This window comes from Alosa alosa, chromosome 3 (genome assembly GCF_017589495.1).
Source record: "Alosa alosa isolate M-15738 ecotype Scorff River chromosome 3, AALO_Geno_1.1, whole genome shotgun sequence".
In the NCBI taxonomy this organism is placed as follows: domain Eukaryota; kingdom Metazoa; phylum Chordata; class Actinopteri; order Clupeiformes; family Clupeidae; genus Alosa; species Alosa alosa.
In genome coordinates, this window is record NC_063191.1 from 33,860,447 (window position 1) to 33,879,870 (window position 19,424).

A 19,424-nucleotide genomic window follows, 5' to 3' on the forward strand; every position below is an offset into this window, starting at 1 on the left:
ATATCGATCCTCGCTTCTAATGGCCATTTCTTAAATACAGTACATCTAACCCAGGGACAGTAGAGGGCTGGAGAGTGAGTTCACTTTTCTCTCATCTGACCCCACCACTCTAAGTAAACATCAAACCCTGGACTGGGGAAGAAACAAACAGTGTTTTGACAGATTAAATTTGCTTTAAAAAAAAATGGAAACCCTCAAGGGCATTTGGCCACAATTTGATTGAAGCTTTAATTAAGAAATGATTTGATTCAATCCCTCAGTACAATCCTTCTATAATGCTCTGGGGCCAAGACGACAAAGCTACCCATTCATGCACTGCCTGAAACAACCCAAATAGACAGACTGTATTATTTCAGGTGAAACGCTTTTGTAACCCACAAAATAAAGATGTCTTCTAAATTAAAGCGATCGTTTAACAGGAAGTGAGGTTTAATTAAAAGTCAAGACAGGGTTTTCATGAGGCTACAATATGTCGCTTTTGTCTTTGTTATACCTGTGCACTGATTTAATACATAGCCTACCGGTAGATAGAACTCGTTAAACTTGATTAATCAAAACTGCAATCGCTAAGGCTATGCTGGCTTGAAGTGCTTCCTGTCTACCAGGTCTCTCATTGATTGGGAGGAAGACATTGTGTAAAGTGCTACAGAATTAGAGGAGCAGATAGGAGCATTCTAGAGTCTTTTTTTTATCAGAGCTGAATGTGCCTCTAATTTCAGCTCTTCAGAGGAACTTAAGAGGATAGCTCGACAATGTTAGCCATACTGCTTTGATGCTCATCATACCTTTTTTTTAATCATTCTTTTGTTGCTTTTGTGACTGCTGCCAGAAAATTATGCTTGCATTTCCCACTGAGCACAGATGAGTATTGCATGTAATTATCCTCTGTAAAGTGAATCACTTTGGATGAAAACAAATTACATGACAACATTAGCGTTATACGAGAACCCCAGAATCACTGACTGTTGTTGCCTTTGGATTTGTAACAAGAATCATTATCAATTCAAATAACATCTATAAAGAAAATGAGGTCATGACTATTTTGGCAACCCAGAAAATATATTGTCTCATTCCTTCACATTCTTCCGATATTCAACTAAGCCACTTTGAAGTCTACGCACACAATGGGACTCTACATTTTCCAGAGACTAACATAACTCGAAAGCTGCTCTAATGTTATGTTGTAGGAGAGGTCGGCCAAAAATTCTCGTGACACACTAGCTTTACTACCATGTGGTGGAGCACCATCCATGATTTAAAGGAACCGTATGTAAGATTGTGGCCAAAAACTGGTACTGGAATCACTTTCAAAATACTGTAGAGCGGTGTATCCCCTCCCCCTCCCCCCTGACTGGCAGAGCTGGCAACCCGGATGCCGAAACACTACTGACTTTTTGATTAGTAGATAGGTGGAGGGTGGCGCATCAGGCCAAAACACAACATGACAACATCAACATCAGTTGAGGGCTGCAACTTCACTTTTTAAATGACAATATCCTGGCCGGACTACTGTTGTCAGTGATATAAGTATTTGAAATGAGCATGATTTCTTAATGTCTAATGACATCAGGGCCATTTTATGCTTCATTGAAATACATTTCTTACATACGGTTCAAAAGGGTGTGGTGCAGAATAGCATGCTACTATACAAACACGTAATGGTATTTCACAAGAGCCCCATGAGAAAACTTCACATTTGGAGAAATGGGAAAGTAAGTTATAACATGTTATAGCACGCACAACAAAGGCCACAAATAAATATTAGATGGCAGGAATAACACCAGAATTTTACTGTAATGGGCAGTACTTCATTGGAGAATTTCTCCTTTTAATCTAAGCCACTGTACCAGTCCTTCAGTAGGTGCATGGTAGGGCTGGGCGATATGGACCAAAACTGATATCCCGATATTTTGGGGCTGATTGGCGATATACGATATCGATACGATATTGATATTTCAAACAGAAAGAGCGAAGTGCTTCATATATTCACTCAACACAACAATTATGACAACACAGCCGGTTTTAATTATATTCATTTCAGACTGCTCTAACAGAGCTGTGCAAAAAGGTGTAAACAATAACATATACCAATAGGCATACAGTTGCTCTGAGGGCTGTGCAAATAACAATATTCGGTCGACCCTGATTGGCAACACAGGCCCACAGCTTTACAATAAAGGTAACACAAAACATAGGCTACCGTTAAAAGCCAATATAATAAACCAATTGGCATACAGATAGAGCTGTGCAAATAAGAAAAAAGTAGGCTACACAGCACATACCTGTTTGTACATATTTAACTGCACAAGGAGTAGGGCTGGGCGATATGGACCAAAACTGAGATCCCAATATATTTTGGAGCTGATTGGCGATATACGATATATATCGATATTTTAAACAGAAAGAGCTAAGTGTTTCATATTCACTCAACCAGCTTTAATTATAATGATTTCAGACTGCTCTAACACAGCTGTGCAAAAAAGTGTAAACAATAACATAGGCCTACAATAGGCATAGGCTACAGTTACTCTGATAAAGCTGTGCAAATAACAAAAGACCAAAAGTTGACACTGACTGACAACGCAGGCCTACATTGTACTGCACAATGCAATATTTTGGGCACAAAAATATTAAAAAACCTGCAGTTTTGTCACACAATGCAGTTTTTTTACCTGTAAGGGTTTGATAGGGCCTAGATGACAAGCAAATGTAGCCTATGATGGCCTAGACATGTTGCTATCAACAACAAAAATAGTTTTAAACAATGTAACTGAGTAACTCATCAAGAGTGTGATAGACGCTACCGTCGTTTTGTATGCGTTCATGTTTGCATGTTCCGGTACGTAAGAAAAATCCCTATGCACGATTGAATGGGGTTTCAACTTTCAGGAATCATAAAAAATGATGCCCCTAACCGCTCGCGAGTCCCCGCGTGCAAATCCTCTTAATAAAATCAGCGTGTAGGTTGTCTCCCTGAGGACTTTAGATCTGCTACTGTATATCGCTAAACACAAGCATTCATTAGTGTATTTAAATTAGCTAGGCTATGTACCAAAATTACATTTTACCGTGGAGTCGAAGAGCTGTAAACAGTGTTGTAACTTAAATCTGCGTGTACAAAACCGCTTGGAGCTCCAGTGGAATTTTGATTTCTAACGAGAATTCTCGGTCTAGCCGTTGATGTGCCCGGCGGAATAGGCATCAGCACCAACCTCTGATCAAGGTAAACAAAATCTGACTCAGTGTCCGTCATGTTTGAAAGTTTGTCGTGCTGCGAGGGAGAACGTGCACACGCAGGGGCGCAGTTGAGCAGAGCTGCGGCTATCTGAATGGTCTGAACACAGAAGAGCAAGTGGCTTTGATAAAATGGCCCATTATTTGACATAATACCGGTATTGCGATATTGTCTCAACTACATATTGTTTTTTCAAAATATATCGATTAAGTGAGTCGTTAATACCGATATATCGCCCAGCCCTAGTGCATGGAATCATATCAAACATTGTTAAGTAGTGTTTGGCATTCTAGGTAGTGTTCTCCTGCCAGTACTGCTGTGTTTTGCTGTACTTTTGTATTGAGGAAATACAAAATAATATATCTGTTTCTATAGAAATATTCTTTCTGATCATTCCACTCAGAGACATAAGGTCAAACAGAACAAACAACTCTGTGGAGACTTCAAAGATATTTCCAGGGTCTGCCAAATAACCCATAGTTCCACGTAGTAGAAAACATTGCAAACAAGCACTCGTGCATGTGTTTCCTATTTACAGCCAATTGGACTGTCACAAAGAGCAATGCACTGGCAAATGCAAACAGGCAGAAGGCATCTACACCTGTGTCACAGCAGAGCAGTGATTCATGGGAGAGAATCATGTTTTTGTGCGAGCACTCGGCAGGGAGGCAAAGACAAGGCTACGGTAGCTACAATCACACAGTTCCAAATGCCACAATGCAGACAGTCTCAACACCATCAATTAAAACATCTTCAAAACTTTGCTGCTGTCCAGGGGAAGACGGAAGATACAAATGCCAAGGCTACTTCATAGACTGACAAAATGACAAACCTCATTGATCATGAGTTACTTCAAGGACACAGAGTGTCTGTGAATTAGATAAGGTTTGCCTTCAGTAGTATCACATCCAGGAAGATTACCATCAGTTTATCTGATGCTGTGAGTGCCAAAACACATCTTGTGAGCTTGATGGGGTTACTTTGGCATGGCTCTAAATATAACTCACATTTAGCAAGTTATACCTTAATTCACAATTCTTGGAAGTTGCTCAAAGTAATTGACACCATTAAGTTAGTTTTCAGTGAAATGTATTTATCAAATATAAAACTAATGATCAAAAGATGCCTGGTAGGGAGGCTTCTTAGTGTAGTCATTTGTTGATGTTTGGCTACAAACAGCACAGCATGTTTTTGTCAGTACATTTCAATATTGCTTTGATGGGATGTTTCATCTACCATCTACATAAGCATACCGTTCACATACAGTATACAGTATTTAAATCATACCTCACCCTCCTACCATTTCAAATTCAGCAGGCCACAGGCTGTCTAGTTTCTAAGGACACCAAACACCTCACTGTGCTTTCTTCTTTCCCTTTTGTCTCTAACATGTTTTGGCCCCAACGAGGAGCTGACCTCACATCAGTGCTGTGTTCAAACACCATACTTCATCTGACTTATTTGTTCCACACTTTCTGGACAACGGTTAGCAGCTGACATCAATCTAAACCTCAGTACAGTGTTTCACAATATGCCTTCTTAGGAGAAATGAAGTTATTTTTATCTGTGTTTTTGTTTCTGTGAAAATGAAGATACTTTGGTTAGTATAATTTAATTACATAGAAGAAGAAAATATTTTGGTAACACTGTTGGTGACAGCTCTTGTGTGCAATACTGTTCTACCACATGGGTAGGGCCTTTATATCATGTATTTCTGACACACTTTACCATAATCTAGTGCTCCATGGGTATTCTGCAAGGCTATATTAAGTACACAGGTGTCAGACCTCTCATGCCCACCTCACACCAGAACTCCCAACAAATTATCCCAACAAGAACCATCCTGAACATGTAAAGTGGTTCTTGAAGGTTGCTTAAAAAATAATTCCAGTCAATTTTCACATAGATTTTCTCAAGGTCACTGAGCACTGTTAGTACGAAGTGAAAAAAAACGGGAAAAAAAAAAAGTGCTACCTAGCTCGAGTTGCTGCTGCTAACAGCTAACAGCTAGAGCAGCCATGCAGTAGTGCTACACTCTGGGGTCATTTACAGTAAATCATGCCACCTGAGTGTAGCACTGTCATTTTTCGTACCGACAGTACTCGGTGACCTCGAGAAACAGATATCTAGCCTATGTGACAAATGCCTGGCTTTTCCTTTAAGGCAAAGGTGAGCAACAATCTGCCACTTTCCAAAGTAAACTACATTTGGCATGATCTATAAATTCAGTTTCATAGTACATGCTCACATGAAGCACAGATATTCATACTTGTCATTCACACTAATGTTCCAGGCTATGCACAATCATACACATCATCAATCACATCGCCAAAACACACCAGCTAGCATGCTAGCTTTTATCAGTGCCAACTGTACTCTTATTGGTGTACGATTTTGTATATTAGGGAGCTGGCTCACTAGTTTTATACAAACTCTGTTTAGGCCCTTGGATTATTTATTGATATCAACTGAACTGGGAGGCAGTGGCTCTTTCACAAGCTAGGCTATATTTTCAGTCATGACTGATGCAATAATGGGATGATAAATCTTTCTCTTCCCGCTATTCAGAGTAGCCTTTAAGAAAATTGTCATCCTACTACTCACTTGTTGCCTCAACCTACCAAAATAATAAAAAATAATTGGACATAAGCTGATTGTATCATCTGGCTGCACAGCTACATTAATTACTCTGTTAAAGTTAAGCGACTTTGTGTTACTCTTACTAAAACAGAGGTGATATTGACAAGGTTTAGAAGTTGCGAAAACCGGCTGGTTGCGCTAGTAAACGTTTTTTTGACAAAAAAAGCTGTTGGACCCGTGACGTCTGACTTAACAACCGGATGGATGGACCCCCCCCCCTTTTGCTCGCAGAACAAGGTGAACACAATCCAAAAGAGATATACAAGACGCATACGATATTGAAAGGTTTGTCATTCATGTTGTTGAATGGAGTGACAGAGATATTGATATTTGTTAAGGAGAAGTTACTAACTAAGTACACCGATGTCATGTTCCCTTTATCACCAAGTTGCTGTTTATTTGCTTTAGCTCCTCCACCAGACAAATTTAAATATTTTTTGCGATGTTGAAATAATGGAACATTCTATGCCATGTGTCAGTGGCAGCTTGGTTTGAGGTATACAAGCTGTAACACATTACCAATTTGGCATATCAATTGTTTTTGTGATCAAAAAAACATGATGTCTATTACAAAAATGGCTTTTTGCATAATGTTACTCTAATTCAAAATACAGCTTAATGGCCGAATAGTTAAACTGAAGCAATGCAGACCAAGAAAAAACAGTATACATTTAAACCTAAAAAAAAAAAAAAGACCTCCACTCCTGGTGATGGTGCGACACGCTCTGATTGACAGCAGCTGTGTTTGCCTTGTCTTTACAGGTTATTCTCAGCTGAGTCAACCTCACCGGGAAGAGCCATAACCCAGCTTTTTACACAGAGCTCAGCACTCAGCACAACATGCCCCATAATATACTTCTGTCATGAGAGAACGGCTAACACAACAAGCTATAATCACAGATTCATGTGTGAGTCAGGCATCTTCCATTGCGAGAGTAGAAGGCAATGGATTGCACTGCTGGGAACATGGGAATGCTGTTTACTAGTGTGCTTCTCACATGATCAGATGCACCATTCCTGGTACTTACAACAGAGTGTAAACACTACAAGGTCCGACACACACACACTGAGAAGACTTGGAAAACAACACTTTTTTATGCCCAGAACAGACCTCCTAATACACTCCTAACTACAGTACAGTTATCAAGTACCATCAGATTCAAAGCCATAATTTGTGTCTCATTATTATGTATAGAAAACTAACCTGCTAACATAACACTATGAAAGAAAAGGGCTAAAGCAAATGCTACAGGCAAACACCTAATGAGATTCATGCAGTCAAGACTCAGGGTAAAATTCCCAGGCACCTTATAATTTAAATTCCTTGCACTATATGTGAAATTCCTGTGAAAAGCAAAACTGCTTGAAAAAAAGCTGACCTACTTTGACCCCGTGAAGTTTTCCCTCTTGGAGGAAAATAGTGTCTCTGAGTGGAAGTTAGAAAACTAAGGCACAACAAGAAAATATCCCCAGATTTAAATAGATAACATTTTAACAACATAAAAATGGGAAGGCAAAGCTGAAGATTTTAAAAAGCCCTTTAGAGATCCACTGATCAGTGCCATATGTTTAACAATGTTGGCAGCATGAAACACCGTCCAAAAACACGTTCCACAATCCTAACAAAAAGCCACAGAAAAAGACAACAATGACAGTGCTTTGTTCCTATGGTCAGACTCACCATCACCCTGGAATGTTGCTTGCTAAGTGTTCACATTCAACCTCACAACGACGAATCTATTAATTTACAGCACAGCATTCCAAGCCAGGATCAGCTGTGCCTTAAAGCTAGGCTCAGTCATCATATTCTAACTGATGTCTCTCTCTCTCCCCATCTCTCTCATTCTCTCTCTATCTCTCTCTCTCTGCTACTCTCACAGACCCAGAGACATAAAACACTCTTACCAACTGCAAGGGCAGTTTCACCGAGTCACAAGCTGATGCCCAATGCCAAACCGAGCTATGAGGGGAAAAACCGGACGAAGAGCAGCGAGAGGAGAGCAGAGAGTGGTTTTCATAGAAACGTGCGGAGGGGAGACTAACCCCAAGCCGGAGCGGAGGACCTTTGCTTTGCTCGTCGCTCGATGGGAGCCAGAGAAGAATAGTAGAGGAGGAAGTTCCAACAGTGCCTAATGGTTTTCAGCTGTGGGCCAGATGGAGAGGCATGGATTGCTGTGGTGGAGAGGGCTGATGACTTTGCAAACTCGGGAGGATGTTTGTGCAGTGACACAGTTCTCACATTTTCAAAAAGCCAAAGATGTTTACTCTGAACAGGTTTGAAGTGTTAAAACTGCACAGCCAGCTTTTCTGTTAGTTTATGTGTGTGTGTGTGTGTGTGTGTGTGTGTGTGTGTACTGTGTGTTGCAAATTATAAGAATAATGATGATAAAAGATGTATGCCCTTTTCACAAGGTTTGCAAACAAATGTTTAACTCATGATGGAATTCAAATGAGGCTTAAACCACTTCAAACCCCTGTCAGTTAAAAACAGCAGCATGTGGTGAGCTTGAGACTTGAGAGCAACAACAACAATGATGGTTGTGAGGTAAAAATATCAGTCACTCAGACCAGAGCATTTCTAAGAATTGTAACAAGGAAATACAGAGGGGTACGTTTTCACAGAAGCTAAGCAGTTTCCATTGCAGCTGCAAAACTACTTGAATTTAAGGCAGTGGATTCTGGCAGCAAACTGTGTTATGCCTTAGTGAAATCTGACACCTATGGTTTTTTCAGCACTTCACAATGAACTGATACAGATGGCTTTACAAGACAGGGGCCATACAAATAAGAAATGGGGGGGAAAACATCAGAAAAGGGAAAAGTACAGCTTCTGTTTACAAACAAAGTGAAGCCTCCCCTAGCTGTACTACCTCCCTACTTCTAGTCAGCAAGGCCAGTTTTATAATGGGTGGGGCCATATTAGTTTTGGCTTTGGAGAGAGAGTTTGATTTCATGAGATTCTACTCTTAGCTTTTTTTGTAAACTTGTTTTGCTTTCCATCATGTCGTGTTTCAGTCTTGTGTACACAGCTGTGGGGTGGGGACAAAAAAAGGTGTTTAAAGACTTGCCAAGATGTTTTCCATTTGTAAAGGTAAGGCTCTGCAATGTGGCAGTGACCATCAAGGAGAAAGAATAAAATCAGCAAGAGAGCCTACATCTGGAGATTATTCCTCTGGTATGTGCTAAATATGACTTTTGGAGAAACACCTCGTGTCTGGAGACAGTTTCCGATGTTTTAATCTAAAAATCAAAGCTCAGTAACAAGTAACAACATTGCAAAATACTTTCCATTTGACTCCCCTTACTTAAGCCGCAATTCTCTCCGTATTCCCCACATTAAATCTCACTGGAGTCCTTTAAAATATCTATTCAGTGCAAACATAAACAAACCAGAGAAGTCCACCACTTCGCTGTTTGGGATGCCACTAGCACTTCATTAATTCATCAGCGATAATACATTTAATTAAATTATTATTTACATGTGAGTCTACAATCTTCTAGAGAAACACAACAGCAGTCAACAAGAATGGGGAAAATTAAAGCCCACGGCATTTCAGTAGGTCAAGCCCTGACATTTCCAGTTTCCTCAACAAGCCAAACTCTCCAATTAAAGCCAATGGAGGATATTTTGTTGTCAAACAAAAGGTGAAATCATTCTAATAATTTGAGAGCCACAATTCACTCAATAACAGTACAAAATAAGGCTTGACAGATTAAAAGGCTAGTGCTGGCATTTGTGTAGCGTGAGATTGGGCTGTGGTACGATGTGTCAGCACGTAAAGAAGAGAATAAATAATTCCCACCTAATTAATTCAGGCTACTTTAGATGTATGACTCATTTGGAATTCAATAAATGAGTTCAGTTGATAAAACCTGTCACACTAGTACATATCTAGTTTAGTCATTCTTGGCCAAGGATCCACACTGCTGATACATTAGTTCACCAAAAAGGGCACAATGATGTTGGCACAATGGATTTGTGCAATTGAGCTAAAAATAAAAATGGGTTTGTTTATCTTTCTAATAAGGTTGGTGAGACAATCCATACAGACAACTGCCCACCTGTCTGAGGGTGCACTCACATTGGGTCTGTTTAACACGACCGTACTGAGTGTGATTACTCCCCCTAGCCCTGACCCAGCTGGTCTCTGTTCACATTACGGGCTCTATTTTGCACTCTAGCGCAATTGACTTTGTATACTCGCGCTTTTGTCTTTCCTATTTTGCAGTCAGCCATATTGGAATTTTCCCTCCACAGGTACATGTGCGCCCACGGGGGCGTTTCAGCGAAAAGAGGGGGCGTGTTCCGGCGCAAACGGTCCCGGTTGATATTTTGCAGTTTCAGAAAACAATTCCGCCACAGACCAGCAACCTCCTGGTCTAAAGTCAGTGGCGTGAATTCAGATGCTATTTTAAGGGCGCATGCATGGCCACAGGCCTGCAGGAATTAATGCTATGCACACCGATCTACAGACACCCTGTGCACAGATGGAAACATTCAAAGCCTTGATAATATTTGTCCGTTTCCCGGGTTTGTTTGTGCATTGGTCAACTAAACGTTTAGTAGCCTATATAGTACATCTACATGCAATTTATTTACAACAACAACGCCTAATTACGACCTATTAATTTGGACAACTTTATACAGCTCTATAAAGGCTAAAGTTACCTTTAGTTTTGTTCCAATTTACTGTTGTGTATGGCTTTAAACATCGTGTGCGCTTTAACATCAGCCTATAAGCATTATTCCAGCTGCGCTAAGGTTTTGACTAGCACCACAATTTTGCCTACCTTGTTGTAGCCCATCTGAAATAACTCTAAGCTTTGCTATGTTCCCTCCATCCTTTCGTTGTTTTCAAAAAACGTTTTATATCCATGATGGCCTTGAAGTCTTGAGTTTGTGAATTCGCTTAAATAAGCTTATTATGTGCTGTTAACCAGCAACCACAGACAGTAAAAGAAAGCAGCAAGTAGCCTTGGCTACAATTTCTGTTGTTGCTGCATCCATTCAATGTTATTCTCTCTCCTGCTCAAACAAAGGTTGTGCGTGCATTAAGTTGATGATAACGTGTTTACAAACTCTACTTTACATAAAATATTGTAAATAGCCTATTGTCATGCAGTTAATGGGATACTGTGCAGAGTTGATAAGTTAGGTCAACTTGGAAACTGTTTCTGTTGCATGATGGTAAGGTACAGCCGTGGCTTACACCTGCAGGAGCGCTTGCTTGGGCGCCTGTGTTGCGCAATGCACTTTGCTCCTCTCATCTATACGACGCAGTTCCCATTTCTCCAAACCATACATAATTACAAGGACAAATATTGCTACACGAGGGAAATCAGTGTGAAAAATGTGTATGAAAGCATGGCTGGGATCTACAATTAGGTGTTAATTAATATTACTGCGCTAGGTCGAAGTACTCCCAAGTGCTATTGCGCCACACATTGTAGTTCTCCTGTTTATTCACTTGGAAAATCGCCATGTTTCATGTTGTGTGACCTTACACATTTTTATCAACTACTCGTGCAAATGTATTTAAGTAGGGAAAACGTGGATGTTTTTGATTAATGCTATCTATCACACTGACTATGGCATTTAATGAACCATATATAATGGAAATATGTTACCAATCAATTTGAACATGTATCTCGTAAAATGCTATTTCCAACCTGGACAAGTAAAATAAAAGATAAAAAAACTCATGGCCTTACATTAGAACTAACAACTGCTTTAATGACCTGCTTTAACTTAACGCAAAACTATTCAACTGGGCAATGTAGCCTATGCCTAATTGGTTTTCTATACAAGATCAGATGGTAATGAGAGATCTAGTGTAAGGGGCTTCTCTTCTGCACAATCATGTCAGCTAATGGGAAATTATCTGTCCTACTGCTTCCTCCTTATGAAGGCTTCAGTAAGAACCTATTCAACATTCAACACCAACATTGGGTAGTGTTGATAATCATTAAAGGAATGTGAATCCTATGTGACACCACACTTTAACCGAATTATTTTTTGCAACAGCCAACCCTTTCAGTCCACTGATTATGCCAAGGTATCAGTGATCTATTTGAGTACATTTTCATCGGACATTTCCATTCTCAAAATAGAGTCTCCGTGTTGTAAATTTCAAACGCACACACACAGCACAGTAAGGATGCCAAGAGGCTTTGATTTTGTTCTTTGCTAACCACCCACCTAAAGCAAAAAAAAAAAAGCTTGCCTTTCCTGAAAAATCGCAAGAGCATCACTCTGACAAAGCCTCAGCTGTTTTCACTTAGGAGCTGAGCATGTGCTTTCGACCATTAGTGGCTACAGGACAGGAAATGGGGAGTTAGGTCTCCACACACACAGTGTAGATGACAGGAGGTGGAGAGTGAATTTGTCACACAGGACTACACTACCTGGCTGACTAGCCTCTGTGTAGAAACGCTCAATGTTCAGGCCATCCTTAAAAATATTTTTGTTTGCAGTAACGGCCAAAAAAAAATAAAAATGGGTCTGTAGGTAGGTCAATATTTTTTTTTTTCAAGATTCAAAGTAAAAAAAAAAAAGTACAATTTTGGTCATGGTGATTACGTAGGAATGAATTTACACAAATGTGCATATCGTTGGCGTAACTGACTGGGTCTTCAACCTGTGCCTTCAGGCACGATTGCAAATCTCATTCTGATGCAGGTTATATGGACCAGCCTTTCTCAAACTTCTTTGACCTGAGGCCCGGTCATGGCAGACTTTTGGGTCATAAGGCTCATCTACATGTACCCAGAAAGAAGGCTACAATAGCTCTTGGCCACGTTATATTGAAATTTGACTATACAATACTCAATGCTATACAGTGTATTATACAGTCTCTGCTCTGTTTCTAAGGAAGTTCCAAAAAACAACGTCGTTCTATTAAGTTTCGTTAAATAAATAAATAGCCTTCCAACAGGTTGAAGCGGAGCTTTGATACCAACGTTATCGATTAGTTTCAGTTTCTCTCGCGCAGGCGGCGCATTGAATGAATGCTCATACCACCACTTAATTGTAGGGCTCCATGTTTAATGACATCGATAGCAGAAACGTTTGTTTTCTTTTTCGTCGATCCAGCGGTTTCTTGATCAACTGCGCAGCAAATTATCAGATGAAGCACCGGGCCTAATTTCCTCCACGACTCCAGCGGACCAGCAGTCTCCATGTTGCGGACCCATATTTTGAAAATGCTGAATAGACCACAACCAATTTCAATACTCCGACCACGGTCACCCGTTAGACTAGGGGAGAAGGGATGAGAAAAGATCTGGCCACAGTTCTTCCAGAACCGTGCCAAGTAAAAGCGTTCTCAGTTTGTGTGAATGAAACGAAGCGTAGGCCATAGTGTGACATCGTTAAAACCAATGGTGTAGAGATGGCGCCACAGGTTTTTAAGTGAGCCACACGTTTGCATGTAGGCAATTTATATTCACAATACTTGGGCCTACTAAAGAAATATTATTTTATTGCATTTGTATTGGTTGTTTAGAGTAAAAAAAACAATCGGTCGGTATTAACAAAGTTTACAACCCGGCAAATCGGTTGGGACTAAAAAAAAAAAATAAATATTTGGGTCGGTTCTAAATTGACAGGGTCGGTCGGGTTACGGCAAACGAAAATATTTTTAAGGATGGCCTCACTTTAGCAGCAATTACACTGGCAGGATATGGGTTTTTGACGGTTTTCGCAACTTGTAAACTTTGTCACCATCACCTCCGTTTTAGTGATTTTTAGTCAAATCGTTGAACTTTAACAGAGTAGGCTAGCCTAATTACTGTAGCTGTGCATCCACATGATATAATCAAGGGTAAAGTCCAGGCTTCGGCGAAAAATAGGATTTTATTAGGTTGAGGCAACAAGTGAGTAGTAAGATGCCAATTTTCTAATAGGCTACTCGAGCGGGTCTGGAAGCTGTTGGACCCGGAAAGATAATTATCTGTCCATTATTCCACTGCTTGGTTGAATTTCCCATTGTCATGCGTTCTTTAGAACGTGTAATAACCGTATGTTATTTGCACACCTATGAAGTAGGCCTAGGTCCAATATCTTGGCCCTATTTGGCGAACTTGTGAAGTTTAAATTAACTTTCAGGCTCATCAGAATCTTGGGATATGCCCGCTTGATAACGGGAGAGATGGAACTAACGACTGGCCTTTGGCCATAGCAACCATCCATTTAAAAGTTCAACCATCATTAGGGCAGCCGTGGTCTACTGGTTGGGGCTTCGGACTTGTAACCGGAGGGGTGCCGATTCGATCCCAAACCAGTAGGAAAAATGTGGGTGGGGAAAGTGGTTGATTACTGCTCTCCCATGCCCACATCCACGGCTGTAGTGCCCTTGAGCAAGGCACCTAACCCCTCACTGCTCCCCGAGCACCGCTGCGTGTCGGGGCTGAACGCCATGTTGTTCATTATCCCTTATTGCATCATGACTTTATAACCAAATGGCTCTTTGGCGCAGCTACCCATTTTTTGAAGGGTATGCAACAACAAATTGGCCCCCAAAAAAAAACTACTAAAGTAAAACAAAAGGCCAATAATGTATTACACATTATTATTTTTTAAGAAATTTTGCCGATTTGAACTTGAAGTATTGTTAAATGTCGCATTGTCACTTTAAGAGAGTCTAAACGGTTCTCATAACGTCCTTTTGCCAGCTGTTGCTCACAAAGGATAAGGCTGATCCAACTCTAGCCTTGTTTGCGCCACATTGACAGCACAATATTAAGTTATTACAAGGAGTCTTCATTATTAGGAAATGGAAACATGTAGGCCTAATGAGTTGTTGCTTGTGTGACATTTCTGTTTGCAGTTTGCCATTAAAAGTGCAGTATGAGCATGGTAGCCACCTAGCTATCTGAATGGCTATGTTTCAATCGGCATAGCAAACGCTAGTTAGTCTGTTAACATGAATATTTGCAAGCCTCCAAGCACAGACGTCACACTTTAAATCCTACCTGTTGCTTTTCCCCATCCACTTATTTAACTACTGTCACCTTGACATGCCATCTCATTTTCCCTTTCTTTTTCTATTTTTAGCCCCCGACAGCTTTTTTGCTGTATCCATCTTTTTCTAGACGAAAACTCACTACTCGTAGGCCTACCTGCTTGCTCAGCGCTCACGGCGCGGCCACTCCCTCTTCTATGTCAAAATTCTATGATGGAATCTTATGAGATAGGGCGCCTACTCTAGCCTGTTAGTCCTCTAAAATGTTATTTAACATTGAGGAAATGCAGAAATGATTTAGAAACGTACAACAGTAGCTACATATAGAAAATACCAAATATATTATTTTATTTTATTTACCATCGCTTTGGCGCCCCCGTGGTGCTGCGCCCCTATGCGCCGCATATAGCGCATACCCACTTTTTGCGCCACTGGGGGGAACAAACCACGAGAAGTCGGCTATATTGGCACTGTACAATGGCAGAGTAAAATATAAGTATAGCGACTCTAAGGGAAACTTTACAGTCGCCAAAAATACCTGAAACTGCATAGTATACCTTTAATGACATAAATCTAATAGGTTAATGTTATGCAAAATGACAGGTATTCCTTGTAAATATTGTTTGGTATTGAGGTTTATTTAATCTCAGGTGTCGGTCTATAACCTTACCTGGCCCTTCTAGCCAAAGGCATGTCTATCTGACTACCATGTTATTACATGTAAAGTATTCAAAATGGTGAGTTCACAATCAAACATACAGCATGATACTGCTTTCTCATGCTGGCCACCACATCCCCTTTATGGAACAGTTCAGCTGTTCAGCCAACCTATCTGCTGCATCTTGCCAACAATGAAAGCTGACAGGCATTGATAAACAGTCTGCCATAACTTCCAGCCCACCTTCTATTCTTAACAAGGTCAAGAGACTGTTAGGACCAAAAAAACACAGTGCTCCACATTGGTAAATAATGAATTATGACAAGTGTGCCTAATTCTCCACATCAAATCAGGACAGTGCCAAATGCTTGCCAAACAACCAAGAACGCCCCAAAACGACAACATTCAACTTGCATGACAGCATTCAGTGAGAGAACACATTCAGTCAAAGGCTCTCCACTGCAGACGTGAAATGGGTTAGCATGTTTTCTCTCCACCAGACAGAATCATTTGTGGACATGCAGCTCTGAGAGAGAGAGAGCCATGTAATGAGGGAGGGCTACAGAAACTGTAAACTGTGTGGAGAGAAACATAATTGGCAATTAGCTGCAGTTTGGTGGGGGAACCCCTAACAGGGGCTGCGGTTGGGAAGAGGGACATTTTCAGCAGATGCTATTTTATTGGGTTTGATCTGATCGGAACTCTCCAACTGGCAGTCATGAGTGGATGCGCTATAGCCTCTGGCACCGTCGCCTCTTTGTTTTTTACACAGCATCAGCGTGATGGGAAATAAGGGACAAAAAATGCAAACAACCCATGAGTCGACAAGCCAGCCACGCCATTTAGGAGCCGGCTTTATGCCAATGTATTCATCCCTTCTACTCCAACAGGGACAGACTCCCAGGGATGACCATTAGATAGTGAGATGAGGTTGAAATCTGGAAGCATGACTGGTTTTATAGCCGGCTGTTATAGCCGGCTATCATTGTAGTGCAAAAAATATGTGTTGTGATGCCACAACAAATAATTGTCATTCAGTGGAAAGCAGAGGTGGGCCATATTGGGTGGGCCACATTGAAATAATACAAGCAGTGTTGGGAAAGGACTGAAAAACAATAACAAACTTTAAAAGGCTTTAAAAGCATAAATAAGACATCAAAGCAGTTTTTCCCATAGGCTGAACATTTCACAGTTGAGAATTATGGTCTGATGCACACAATTGTATGGCTCAATGTGCCAATCCATTTGAGAAATACAGTTTTCCAACTTCTATCTATTGTAGAATTATTCTTCAAAGTTTTCAAAATGTGGAAAATACATCAGTCAATTGGCCCTGCTCAATACCAATAACTTTGCAAATCCACACAACACAGACACAACTACATCTGTGTTGCATGACACATACTGTAGTATCAGACTTCAAAGACTAGCCATGAGGTCACCCACTTGCATGACTTCCTTTGTAAAACCATGTATCCTTCAAAGTCCAAATGCAGACTGATTGTCTGTGCATGATAAGCACCAGAGTGGATTTGGGGTAAACCTGCATGTGTAAGCCACACATAGGTGCATGTATCAGTCAATGTGTCTGGCTGAATTTGATCCCACACATATACACTGTGCTCTACGCTGTGCATCAGAATAACCCAATGTCCTTAAAACTCCTGAGGCAATCTGCACAGCTCATTGAGAGAGCTGACCACAAGATTTAGCACAGATCTAATTGCAGCCTCAGTTGACAAGGTTATGAAGCGCGCTCACCTCAAGACTCCTAGCCCCTGTGAGTTGTGACCATGATCCACTGACACATTTGTTCTGTGGTGTGGAAGATGAAAAAACCTTCTGGTCTCCAAGAGGAGTCCTATCTTTTTGACAAATATCAGTTGTCATTATTGTATCATCAGCTGATATCCATAACAAACTTATGACCTGACTGTGACCTCTAGAGTGAGTACTGTGCAACTGTGCACTCTGACCGAAAATGAACCTCAGATATGCCTGGCAAACACATTTCACATCCATAAATATAAGCACGAAGCAGCAGAATGCAAAACCCATCAAAACAACTGTAAATCTCCCTTTCTCCATCCGCTCCGCCCTCTCCTGGAAATACAACTCCCCCAAACATCTGCTCCGTCCCTGTCTACAAAGTCTGCACTAGATGGATTTAAACACTACACTTTTTTTTATCAAAGCCTAACTGCATACAGCACTCCATTATGTGTTCATGATGAGCACAGACTAGGTGTTACCAACAACATTCTACAGCAGATTGCACAATTAATTAGATTTACTTGTGATTTGGCTAACAGCCAAATAGTTTATTCAATGCTCCAACTCTGACAAACATCAATAAAACTGCTGATTAATGGCACTTATTAAAAAGATTAGCATGTTACCGAGCAACTTCAAATGTTTTTCTTTTTCCCCAGGGGGGAAATGTTCCATTGTAAACCAATTGAGGGTAGCACAAAAAATTCTTAAAGGTCAGACAAGGCCAAGGTTTAGGAGTCCAAAGATGTTTCACTTCAAAATGATAACTGGATCAAGGATCAGTAGTTTTAAATACTTTGGAATCTTGCCAGAGTCAGAGATGCTCCTTCAGATCACCTCACATCTACATACAGCACCCCTGGTAAAGATGAGTAAAAACAGGCATAAAACAATAATGTGGCATGCATGTCTTTGTTGAAAATATTTATTTCTTTATGAGGATTTTTTCTTTCCCTTCAAGGTTGGACTTTTCCTCATTATTTTCATTGTGAAACTAAGATAAAATGCCCAAGGCTGATTTTCTATACCTTATTTTTACATATCTTCACCAGTGCTAATAAATGTAAAGAATAAATAAAAACAATAAATAAAGAAGGGCTCTGTAGATGGCAATAATGAGTGATCTGAGGACAACTAAAGTCCTTTTTACTGAGTTTACCAAAGAAAGAGGAGACATATAGAATATCTCTGGCGTGCCAAGTAAGGACGATAAGACAACCAAACAAGGACAGGGTAGGTGCTGAGGACAATGATTTAGTTGGCTGTAAGCCAGTTCATATGAAGCACAGAAAGAATTTGCTAGAACATAAATATGATATACAATTAAGGTCAAAATCTTTCAAGCACAACCTGCAGGCTAAGTTTAATGTTTTCATTTGCCAGTTTGATGGAGTAGCACATTAAGGCCTCTTGGTAGTGCAGGGCGACATATTTTTTATGCAGTACTCTTTGATTTTGCATTTCTGCCTCAGCTCTGAAATACTGGCTACAAAAAAGTTACATAAGAATACCAAAATCAACAAACAGAAACTGTGGACTATTTAGATACCACTGGCAGCCTGTATTCATTAAGGCTATTTGGTGAATTTAGCCTTAAGGGAAAATGTGACATTCTACCAGCTATTAAAGTAATGGAACATGATAAAGCAGGAAGGACTGGTTGCTCAGAAAGGCCTTTCATCATCCAGAGAGGAGAGTGTGTTTAATTAAAGGTCATAAACAAATATGACCATGAAAATATAGAGCTGTAATCAATAGAAGCAGAGTACTCATTCATCACAACAACCTGTTTACATCTTTATGGCACACTTTATGAAAATGTACACACTGTATCGAAAGTCTCATTGGATTTGGGTTGCATTGCTCCTAGATTATCTGAAACATAAAATGCGGTGTGGTCAACATCTGAGCAAGCCAAGCTGGGTCATGAGTTTTCAGATGTGTTGGTGTCATGAAAAATAACACACATGCAAAGGTGTTTCAGATTCAAAGGTGCCATGGTGGCATGCATTCAATTCTTGAAATAATATGACTACACATATCAGTCTCCACAACACATGGGGTGTCATCAGTAGCTGTAGTAGCAGTTCTGCTGTAATCAGCCATCACATCTGTCGTTTAAGAGTGAATAATACCTCAAGCCATTGCAGCACAA

General features: G+C 40.4%; 1 protein-coding gene across 11 annotated transcripts in view; it reads right to left on the bottom strand.

The window, feature by feature from the left end:
• gulp1a (GULP PTB domain containing engulfment adaptor 1a) overlaps positions 1 to 19,424 on the bottom strand; it is a 79,791-nt gene that overhangs the window by 20,095 nt on the left and 40,272 nt on the right. The window contains exon 1 of one of the 11 annotated variants that reach the window (XM_048238881.1): positions 7,919 to 8,006. The exons of 8 other annotated variants lie outside the window; for them this stretch is intronic. The gene's annotated coding sequence lies outside the window, so the exon portion shown is untranslated. Of the gene's footprint in view, positions 1 to 7,556; positions 7,714 to 7,780; positions 7,894 to 7,918; positions 8,007 to 19,424 lie in introns of those variants that run through there. 2 more of the 11 variants (XM_048238883.1, XM_048238882.1) reach the window with 2 other exon arrangements.